Genomic DNA, 9,501 nt, shown 5'->3' with positions numbered 1-9,501 from the left:
CCTGTCTGAATGAGTCCACGAGGTTGGTCTGGGATCCTTCGTTGGGCATTCCGGCAGTCGGAGCCTGGCTAGAGATGCCCCAAGCCGCCGGGACGGTGTTGGTGCGCCCGTTGCCCCCACCTTGCCTGGCTCGACTGTTCGAGCGGGAGGTAGGATAAGGCATGACGGCCAGGCCCTGCTTGTAAGCGAGCCAAGGGGCAGCCCCCACTTGTTTAAGTGAAGGCGGATCCGCTCATAGCCGTCTTCCTGCACCGAAGTCGTATTGCATCTGATGCGCCTCCGACGTAGCCGCATCACGCGCTCAGTCGAGTAGCTGGGCCGGCCCACTCTCTCTCCACCGCCTTGGGCGCGGTAGAACCCCCATGGTATAAACTTTCCCCCTTTTTCTTTTTAACGGAAACTTCCAAAATTCATAACTAATTCATATGGTCTCCAAATTTAGTGATTCAAATTTCTAGGAGCTTCTAAAATCATGACCCATCCAAAGACGTTCTTTGCACATTTTTCTTGAAACTATTTCTATAGAGATCAAATTCAAATTTGAACTACTCAAGCCACACCTTGCACAAGTCCTAGAGGACTCAAATCAGCTCCAACTAGAGTGGTTTCAATTTCTAGATGACTCTGAAATCATGCTCTATTTTTCTAGCCTAGGTGAACATTTTCTCATACATTATTTCTGTTGGACCAAATAAATAGTCCCCTTTACCCATTTATTCCAACTTATTAAATTGATAGAAAAATCATCCCAACTCCAATTCCAATCAGACCACTCCAAAAGTCTCCTAAAATCATGCCCTATCAGATGGATACATCCACTCCTTTTAAGAAAATATTTAGTGTAGACTTCTTGTGGGGCTAGTGATTCCTCCATTTCCACCGCTTAAAAATCTGTGGTGATCCAAATCTCTTAGAACAAGGTTTAGAGATTTTTTCTTATGGCGAGAGATGTCCTAGAAAAATAAAAATCCTATATTTAGAGCACTTATATTTTCTGCTTGTGGTGTTTCTCATTGTGGTTGTTCCGTCGAAGTTGATGAAGTTGACAAGGTGCTCGGAGTGGACTAGAAGCTCGTGAAGACCCCAAAACTTTGTTGAGAAAGGCAAGAAGCCCCTTGAACATGTCTAAGAGAATACTTTCATGCATGTCATATTTAGCATTTTATTCGGGGTGCATAAGGCCATGTTGAGTCGGCAACTACCTCGGTGAGGTGTTTCCGATAGTTCCTCGATGACACTTGCACTTGGGCATAAACCTATCTACCTATGAGGATTGTATAGGTGGGGTGTAGTTATGTTTCTAGTAGTGCTACCCATGGGTTGGGTATATGCATGAAACTGTAAAAGAAAATGATTTCAAATGTTTTACGAAAACCCCGTCGGGTGCCACTAATGCCCTAGTGTGACAACCCGAGACCGACTCTCCAGAAGATTCCCCTTTTATTTCGTTCATGTCATGCGATTAGATTGTCTGTCGTATTCATCATGCACATCATTTACATTGCATCGACACTCTGTAGCCTCCAGTTTTCAAAACTTGCATCAGTTATTAGTTGTCGGTTCTCACCGTTTTTGTCCTTGGCCGTTTTAAGACCAACCACACACGCACGCACTCGCGAGATCGATTAATCTTGTTTTTAAAAGTATGTGTAAAACTTTCTTCGAATGGGTTGAAACTTAACGTGCGGTCTTAATATAGTGTAGGTAAGCCGCGTGTCAATTTTCATCGCAATCGGAGTTTGTTTGAGACCTGGACCGTTAAACCTATAGCGACACTATAGCCAGTCATTTCGTCGGACGTCTTCGTTTATAAAATTTTGTCTCCGGGTTACCCGTTTTCCCTCTCATCTTTGCCTAGCCCTTCTGCATAGTGCACCTACCTTCGCGCAACCTAGCCCGAAACTCTCCCCGGACCCGAACCTACGGTTGTGACCGTTGGGTCCGGATCAACCCCTAATACCACAAACCATCATCAGTTTGTACACTAGACTCCCTAACCTAATAATCTCGACCGTTCAATTTCGGTCGAAGGGATGAGATAGACCTAACCTAACCTACCTCGCGTGTATATATATATTAGCAACCCTAAATTCTAGGATCTATGACCCATCCCCCAATCCCGATTCAGCCGCCGCCAACCACACGTGGTATCCTCCTTGATTTCCCCTCCTGCCCAATCCTGTGGAGCCTCCTCGCTTGACAGTGCCCGAGGCCACCTCCTCTGCTCGATCCCAGGGGAATCACAAGTAGCTCATCCCCGGCAACCAGATCGCTGGACGTGTCTAGCTCCCAGCAGACGCAAGCGCTCGCCCCGAACTCCTTGATTCGCCGAGCACGAGCACCACCTCATGAACGCCTCTTCGGTCGGCCGCCCTGCAGGAGCTTCATCTGCGCCACCGTCCGGCCGTCGGACCAGCATGTCCCCAGCTCATGTCTTTTTTCCTTCTTGGTTCTCCTTCCTCCTACCCTTCTTCCTCCCCTTCTCTCATGTCTCTCTTGCTCTATTGCATCAGGTTCCAGCCAGGGAGTATGCCATGAATGGCTGGCCTTAAGCTTGTGTGGTGAGTCCCTCAATCACCGGGAACGAGACCAATGCCTCAAGATCCGGCGCCCCAAGGCCTCGATCCGGTTCGTCCCCGTCGCCTTCGGCCAGGACCTCATCACCCTCGCCGTCCCCGTGTAGTTCTTGCCGGATCACGCCTCTGCTTCGCCACTGACCATCGACCCCGAGCCCCTGGTGAGCGCCCTGCCTACAACCCGCTTTGCTTCATCGCTTGCACGCGAGACGAGCCAGCCCCCCGTAGCTCATTTGCATGCACGCACGCACGCACGCACCAACACACATTCCCGCACGCCCGCAGCTGCTCTGCATCGTTGTGAAGGCTTGGCCTTGCCCAGCTTAAGAAGCAGCGTCTAGCCTCTAAACACTCGCTCACAGCAAGCCTAGTTGGCTAGCAAGCCAGTCTTCCTTCCAAGAGATAGTGGGTTCGATTCCTAGTGAGCACACATTTTACTCTATTTTGGTATTTTTTTTCCTAGATTTGTTCCCCATTTAGGGGATACTAAGGTCCTGTTTCATACTACTTTGGTCCTTAAAATTCATCTTTCTTCCACAAAAGACAAGCCAAACGAGGTAACTCCACGATATGCTGCTCCATAAAAAAACTAGAATGTGGGGTACAACTTCAAAGTTTTTATGAAGCTCAAGAGGGTGCTTCAAATAACTCTAAAAGTTGGAGTTGGGGGAAAATTACCCACCACTGCCACCAGTAAGTGGATACCCCTTCATTTCTTTCTCCTCAACCAATCAAATAGATTTTTTCCACCAAAATTTCTATTCTTGAAGCTGGAGCTACATAGAAGCCAAACATTCTCTTGATAGTGCTATAGCTTTTGTATGAAACTACTCTAAAGTGAATTTGATGAAGTGAAACTGGTTTTGGTGAATTGAAGCAGTCCTAAACAGGCCCTAAGAAATGGATTTATGTTAGGACTCGAGCCCCAGTCGGAGAGGCTAGTACCTAGCGTGTCCATTCAAGAGGTTTGGGATCGAAACCCAAAGCCACCCCTATTTTTTTTTTCTTGTTCTGCTATATTTGTTATTCCCTCTCGTTTTGCACTCAGTCAGTTCCTTGGGCCGATTTCAGCCTTGGGTCGTTACACTACGTTGCAATTCAGTCCATGTATATTTCTTTCCACCTACAGTTTGCTATTTGTTTCTTTAGAAAAACCATTGATTTTAAAATGCTTGTACTGTGGTGAATAACTTGTGTTGATTCTTGTTTCCGGTTTGCTTCGTCTCGATAGAGTTCCGTAAGCATGTCGGAATGTGATGATCCATTCGACTACATCGATTCGTCTGCTTCACGGAGTCGTTCTTCTTCCAAGCGGGATCATAGGCAAGATGATCATTTCCCTAGATTTGTTCCCCATTTAGGGGATACTAAGGTCCTGTTTCATACTACTTTGGTCCTTAAAATTCATCTTTCTTCCACAAAAGACAAGCCAAACGAGGTAACTCCACGATATGCTGCTCCATAAAAAAACTAGAATGTGGGGTACAACTTCAAAGTTTTTATGAAGCTCAAGAGGGTGCTTCAAATAACTCTAAAAGTTGGAGTTGGGGGAAAATTACCCACCACTGCCACCAGTAAGTGGATACCCCTTCATTTCTTTCTCCTCAACCAATCAAATAGATTTTTTCCACCAAAATTTCTATTCTTGAAGCTGGAGCTACATAGAAGCCAAACATTCTCTTGATAGTGCTATAGCTTTTGTATGAAACTACTCTAAAGTGAATTTGATGAAGTGAAACTGGTTTTGGTGAATTGAAGCAGTCCTAAACAGGCCCTAAGAAATGGATTTATGTTAGGACTCGAGCCCCAGTCGGAGAGGCTAGTACCTAGCGTGTCCATTCAAGAGGTTTGGGATCGAAACCCAAAGCCACCCCTATTTTTTTTTTCTTGTTCTGCTATATTTGTTATTCCCTCTCGTTTTGCACTCAGTCAGTTCCTTGGGCCGATTTCAGCCTTGGGTCGTTACACTACGTTGCAATTCAGTCCATGTATATTTCTTTCCACCTACAGTTTGCTATTTGTTTCTTTAGAAAAACCATTGATTTTAAAATGCTTGTACTGTGGTGAATAACTTGTGTTGATTCTTGTTTCCGGTTTGCTTCGTCTCGATAGAGTTCCGTAAGCATGTCGGAATGTGATGATCCATTCGACTACATCGATTCGTCTGCTTCACGGAGTCGTTCTTCTTCCAAGCGGGATCATAGGCAAGATGATCATTTCCCTAGATACCATTATTACCACTGTCGTGCTAGTTGTCTCGTTCTTCTGCTATGTCTCGCTGCCTACCACCTGTTAAATATCAACCTCTCAACATTGCCATGAAAACCTCTAACCTTTCCACTACCCAGCAAACCACTGTTTGGCTGTGTTACCGCTTGCTTAACCATTGGATAGCGTTGCTAGTTGCAGGTGCAGTTGCTTCCATGTGAAAACATGGGTTCCTTGTTATATCACTATTTTATTGCTAATTGATGCAATGCACCTATATACTTGGTAAAAGGTGGAAGGCTTGGCTTTATAGCCTGGTGTTTTGTTCCACTTTTGTCGCCTTAGTTTCGGCTACCGGTGTTATGTTTCATAAATGAGCGCTCCTAACATGCTTGGGGTTATTATGGGGACCCCTAGATTCTCTTTTTGGGATAAAACTCATCTTGCCCAACATAATAATCCCGATAATACTCATCTTGCCCAACATTGGTAGTATATTTGCCCAACATAATAATCCCGATAATACTGTAACATAGGGCGTCATGAACCTGAGGAGTAATTCAACATAATACAGGGAGGGCCAATGTTGATGTTGCTGGTCCAAAACAGAGCACTGTGTGGGGCCAACCCAGGGCAACTTGGGTGATTTCTATTAGGCCACCGTAGGCATAGCTTATCCGTCGTGTCTTGAGAACGAGATACGCGGCTCCTATCGGGATCGTCGACACGCCGGGCGGCCTTGCTGGACTTGTTTTACCTTTCTCGAGCGTCTTGTGCGAGGGATTCTGAGGATGCTTTAGGTTATCTCGAGGTTGAGGTTTTCCGATAGGAAACCGAGGAGATCGCGGGTTTTCCCTGATCGAGGTCATTCCGGCGCAGCGTGTGGTAGTTTGTGATGGACTAGTTGGAGCACCCCTGCAGGGTTAAATATTTTGGAAAGTCGTGCCCGTGGTTATGTGGCAACGTGAAAATTTTGTTTAACATATAGTTCTAGATAACTTGAAGTAAACTTAATTAAAACTTACCAACTGAGTGCGTAACCATGACTGTCTCTTTCGTGAGGTCCTTCTCTGATCGAGGACATGGTTGGGTTATGTCTGCCATAAATAGGTGTTCGGGGTCATTCAGTTGATCATTATTAGTTCACTTCCGCTATGCGTAGATCTTCCCCCTCTTGTATTCTTGTACTCGTAGGTTAGCCACCTCAAATAAATGCTTAGTCGCTTGTTGCAGCCTCACCACTTAACCATATCTCACCCGTTAAGCTTTGCTAGTCTTGATACCTTTGGAAATGAGTTTGTTGAGTCCCTTATGGCTTACAGATTACTACAACACTAGTTGCACGTACAGGTAAAGAGTTACTTTTACGTGAGCACGTTGATTGTGCTATTTGGAGTTTCTCCTTCTTCATCATCATCGATTTAGGATGGGTTCCAGGTCGGCAGCCTGGGATAGCAAGGATGGACGTCATTTTTTTATCGTTTGTTTTTCGTCGGTAGTCGGACCCTGCTCGTCTTCATGATGACTATATATTGTTGTATTGATGTGACTCTGATGTAGCTTGTGGCGAGTGTAAGCCAACTCCTTATACTCATCTTTTCACTACATGTACTTGTAACAATATCCATTCTTGCAAAACGACGAGATGCGTTTCTATCCCTCGTGAAGCCCTCGCGCCAAACTAAGGATAGGACCGCATCTTGGGCGTCACACCTAGAGTGATGTGTTGAGCTAGGTAACCACTTCATAAGGGAGTGGTATACCGAGGCCAGTTGTGTGAGTAGTTTCAAAAAAACGCAACAGATTTAAGATTTGATGACCGTCCCAACCTTACATGTACCACCACAATGCCCCTTATGCGACGGGGCTTTGTTGATTACTATGGTCGGTGTAGAGAGCCTGCATTACTAGTGGCGGGAGTGACGTGGTCACTCTCGAGACGGGGTCATGCCAAGAAAGGGCAACGATGGGCTCTTTTCACAGACACCGGGCACACCGTTGCGTGCCCTCGTGGAATACACGTGTGATGTACATCACGAGGGATTGTCACCAACGAGTGGTCTCTTTGTTAGTATCGTCATGGGAAAGGTGGTGTTCGGGTACTTACCTCGGGTATGAGAAATGTCGCGAGTCATGTCCTCACACGGAAGTTTCTTGAGTCTTGTGGGTAAAGTGTGCAACCTCTGATGAGTGTAAAACTATTCGAATAGTCGTGTCCACTATCAAGGAATGTTGGGTGGTGCTGCTTAAACTACGTGCAGAAGTTTTCGCATAAACCTAGTGTGTGTGTGTGTGTGTGTGTGATAAAGGTGGTTACGTGAGATTGGTGGTGGTATGAATGCTAAGCTAAGTCAGCGACTTGGCATGATGAGTGAACATGGGAGGTTCAACCCTGAGTTGATATTGATATATGTAACATGTTTACATGATTGTCACTTACCTTATGATGCATGCCCGCACGGGAAAAATCTGCTTCCCACAAAAGATTGCTTACGAGTGTTATACCATGCTTCATTATTGCCTTGTTCCACAACATGGGTTGCTTGCGAGTATGTTCAAAGTACTCACTGGATTGCCACTGGTTATTTCATTGACCAGGTATGAGAGAATAAGATATGGTTAAGAATGTATTGGTGATGTTTGAGCGAGCTAGGACGCTTACCAGTCAGAATGCCTCCGGGGTTATGGCTGATGGCATGGGTTCGTGTTACTAATGAAGATTTTCCACTTCAATATATATGAAGACTTGGTCATGGAGGCCATATCTGCATAAACAGTACGTAATGGATGTAAGACTCTTCTTATTCAGTTTCTATGTGTTCAGTGAGCATTGATCTGTGGGATCACTATGCATGTACATTCGGTGATCACAACTTATAAGTCAGGGTCCTGACACAGCTGGTATGAGAGCCATCCTGACTGTAGGAATCCCTTAGTTAGCACGAACGTTAGTTAGGACAAAACAGTTTTCCAGACCCTTCAAAATCACTTGCAAAACCTAAATATTCCTCACCTCTCCTAAATCTTCAAAGGAAGCAAAGATTTTTGCCTTAGCACTTCCACCCTTGTTCTTTAACTCTCCCCATCCGCTTTTCAAAACTTGCAAATGGTCACTAGCACTGTTATGCCCCTGACCACTGGATTCCTTGAAGTCCTCGTCGTAACTTGAAAGGATGCATCCTTGCCAAATGATCACCCACATGTTTGGAATACAAGATTGACAACCTACGGCCAAACGACACCAACAGAAGCTACCTTCTTGAGGAATGAGGACATCGAGACTTGGAAGATGGTGACACCCTAGACACTGTCCAAGGATGATGCAACATTGGCCTATGATGATGAGGACATAATATATGCAAGATCATGATATGCATCGCTAATAGAGCGGCTCTATCCTTACACTGTTGTGTCGACAACCACCGGTGGATGAGAACCTCTCCATTTGGTCTGCCTCACCTTAGTGAGCAGGAAATGGTCCTCTTCATCCCCCGTCCTTGGTATCAACATTGTAATCAACATAACCGACAGTCGGAACTCTACCATGCCTTGCTGATGTCATTGCATAAAGGATCGTCCACTTGGAACACTCGATGCCTCGGAAGACAAGAAGATATCGACGGGATTATGAAGAAAACAGAAGGCCCTGTCCAAGGACAACCATGAAGAACCACCTTTGTCGATAGTTCACCAAATGAGAAGTTGTCAAGAACTCTTTCCAGCTCAACCCGAGTCGCTTCGACGAACAACAACAAGAGACATAGCAACACCTGAAGAAGACCCAAAAGACCAAGCGGACTCCTCCCCAAGACACGAAGCAAGTACGACTGTTGAGTCCGAGAACCCCTAGGGTAGGATGAGTCTTGTGTCCCCTATGCGAAGTCGAGTCCATGTGATGGTTCGAATGGGACCATATTGTCTATTGCTTGTTTTTCTTTTTTATAAATTGATATATGTCACACTTTTTCCCTATGAAAAAAATACGCGACTATATCACATGCATCATCTTGGTGCTTGTGTTGGCCTTTCGGCACTCGTTTGATTGCACTTGCACTATACCACCCCCTTAGGCACTCCCCTCTATGCTACTTTTCTCTCTCCCTCACCTTCCTTGACAATTGAAGACTAGCAGGACAAGATGCACCAAGGATATACCTCGACAGACAACTAACACTGAAGACTCTGACTACAACGTGCTCAACCACACGCAACCCCTTAGAGTTAAGATTTTCCCTCAAGGTTGGAAATCCCCCTAGACCAACCTAAAACCTCACAAGCTTCCCCGGCTTAAACCTCAGATCACATGATTAATACACGGAATTGCCACAACACCCCTTGAACCCGATAACCCCTACTTAGCATTGTGTTCACTATGGAACAAGTGATCATAGTGAGCAAGTATCCTTCGTTCTTAAGCTAGCACTAGGATCTTGATGCCATAGGAAGGATTGTTCTAAGGGTATACGACCTATAGCCAATGATTTGAGGTAACTACAGTAAGTGTCTTGCGGATGTAGCTAGATTCTCTTAGTGGATCGTAAGACCCTTAAGTTGGTAGGTGAACTTGGTGGAATAAGCTGATATAGTAGCATAACCTACATATTCCTGGAGTAAGTTGGATTCAGTCGGACAATTTTGGTTACAAGCTAAAACTCTTGGTGGTATAATTAATTGACTTTGTCAAGTAGGAGCCATTGATTAATAATGACTTAGAGAA

At 45.2% G+C, this 9,501-nt stretch overlaps 1 long non-coding RNA gene across 1 annotated transcript; it reads left to right on the top strand.

Annotated features, from left to right (window-relative positions):
* The first annotated feature begins 1,866 nt into the window (after positions 1–1,866).
* LOC123430068 lies at positions 1,867–7,592 on the top strand. The gene is made up of 2 exons (XR_006622847.1): positions 1,867–2,737; positions 7,383–7,592. It is a non-coding gene; the product is annotated as an uncharacterized LOC123430068 (long non-coding RNA).
* Positions 7,593–9,501: the final 1,909 nt, after the last annotated feature.

Source organism: Hordeum vulgare, chromosome 1H (genome assembly GCF_904849725.1).
Source record: "Hordeum vulgare subsp. vulgare chromosome 1H, MorexV3_pseudomolecules_assembly, whole genome shotgun sequence".
Lineage (NCBI taxonomy): Eukaryota > Viridiplantae > Streptophyta > Magnoliopsida > Poales > Poaceae > Hordeum > Hordeum vulgare.
Note: the sequence above shows the minus strand (reverse complement) of the source record. Positions and strands in the feature narration are given on the sequence as shown.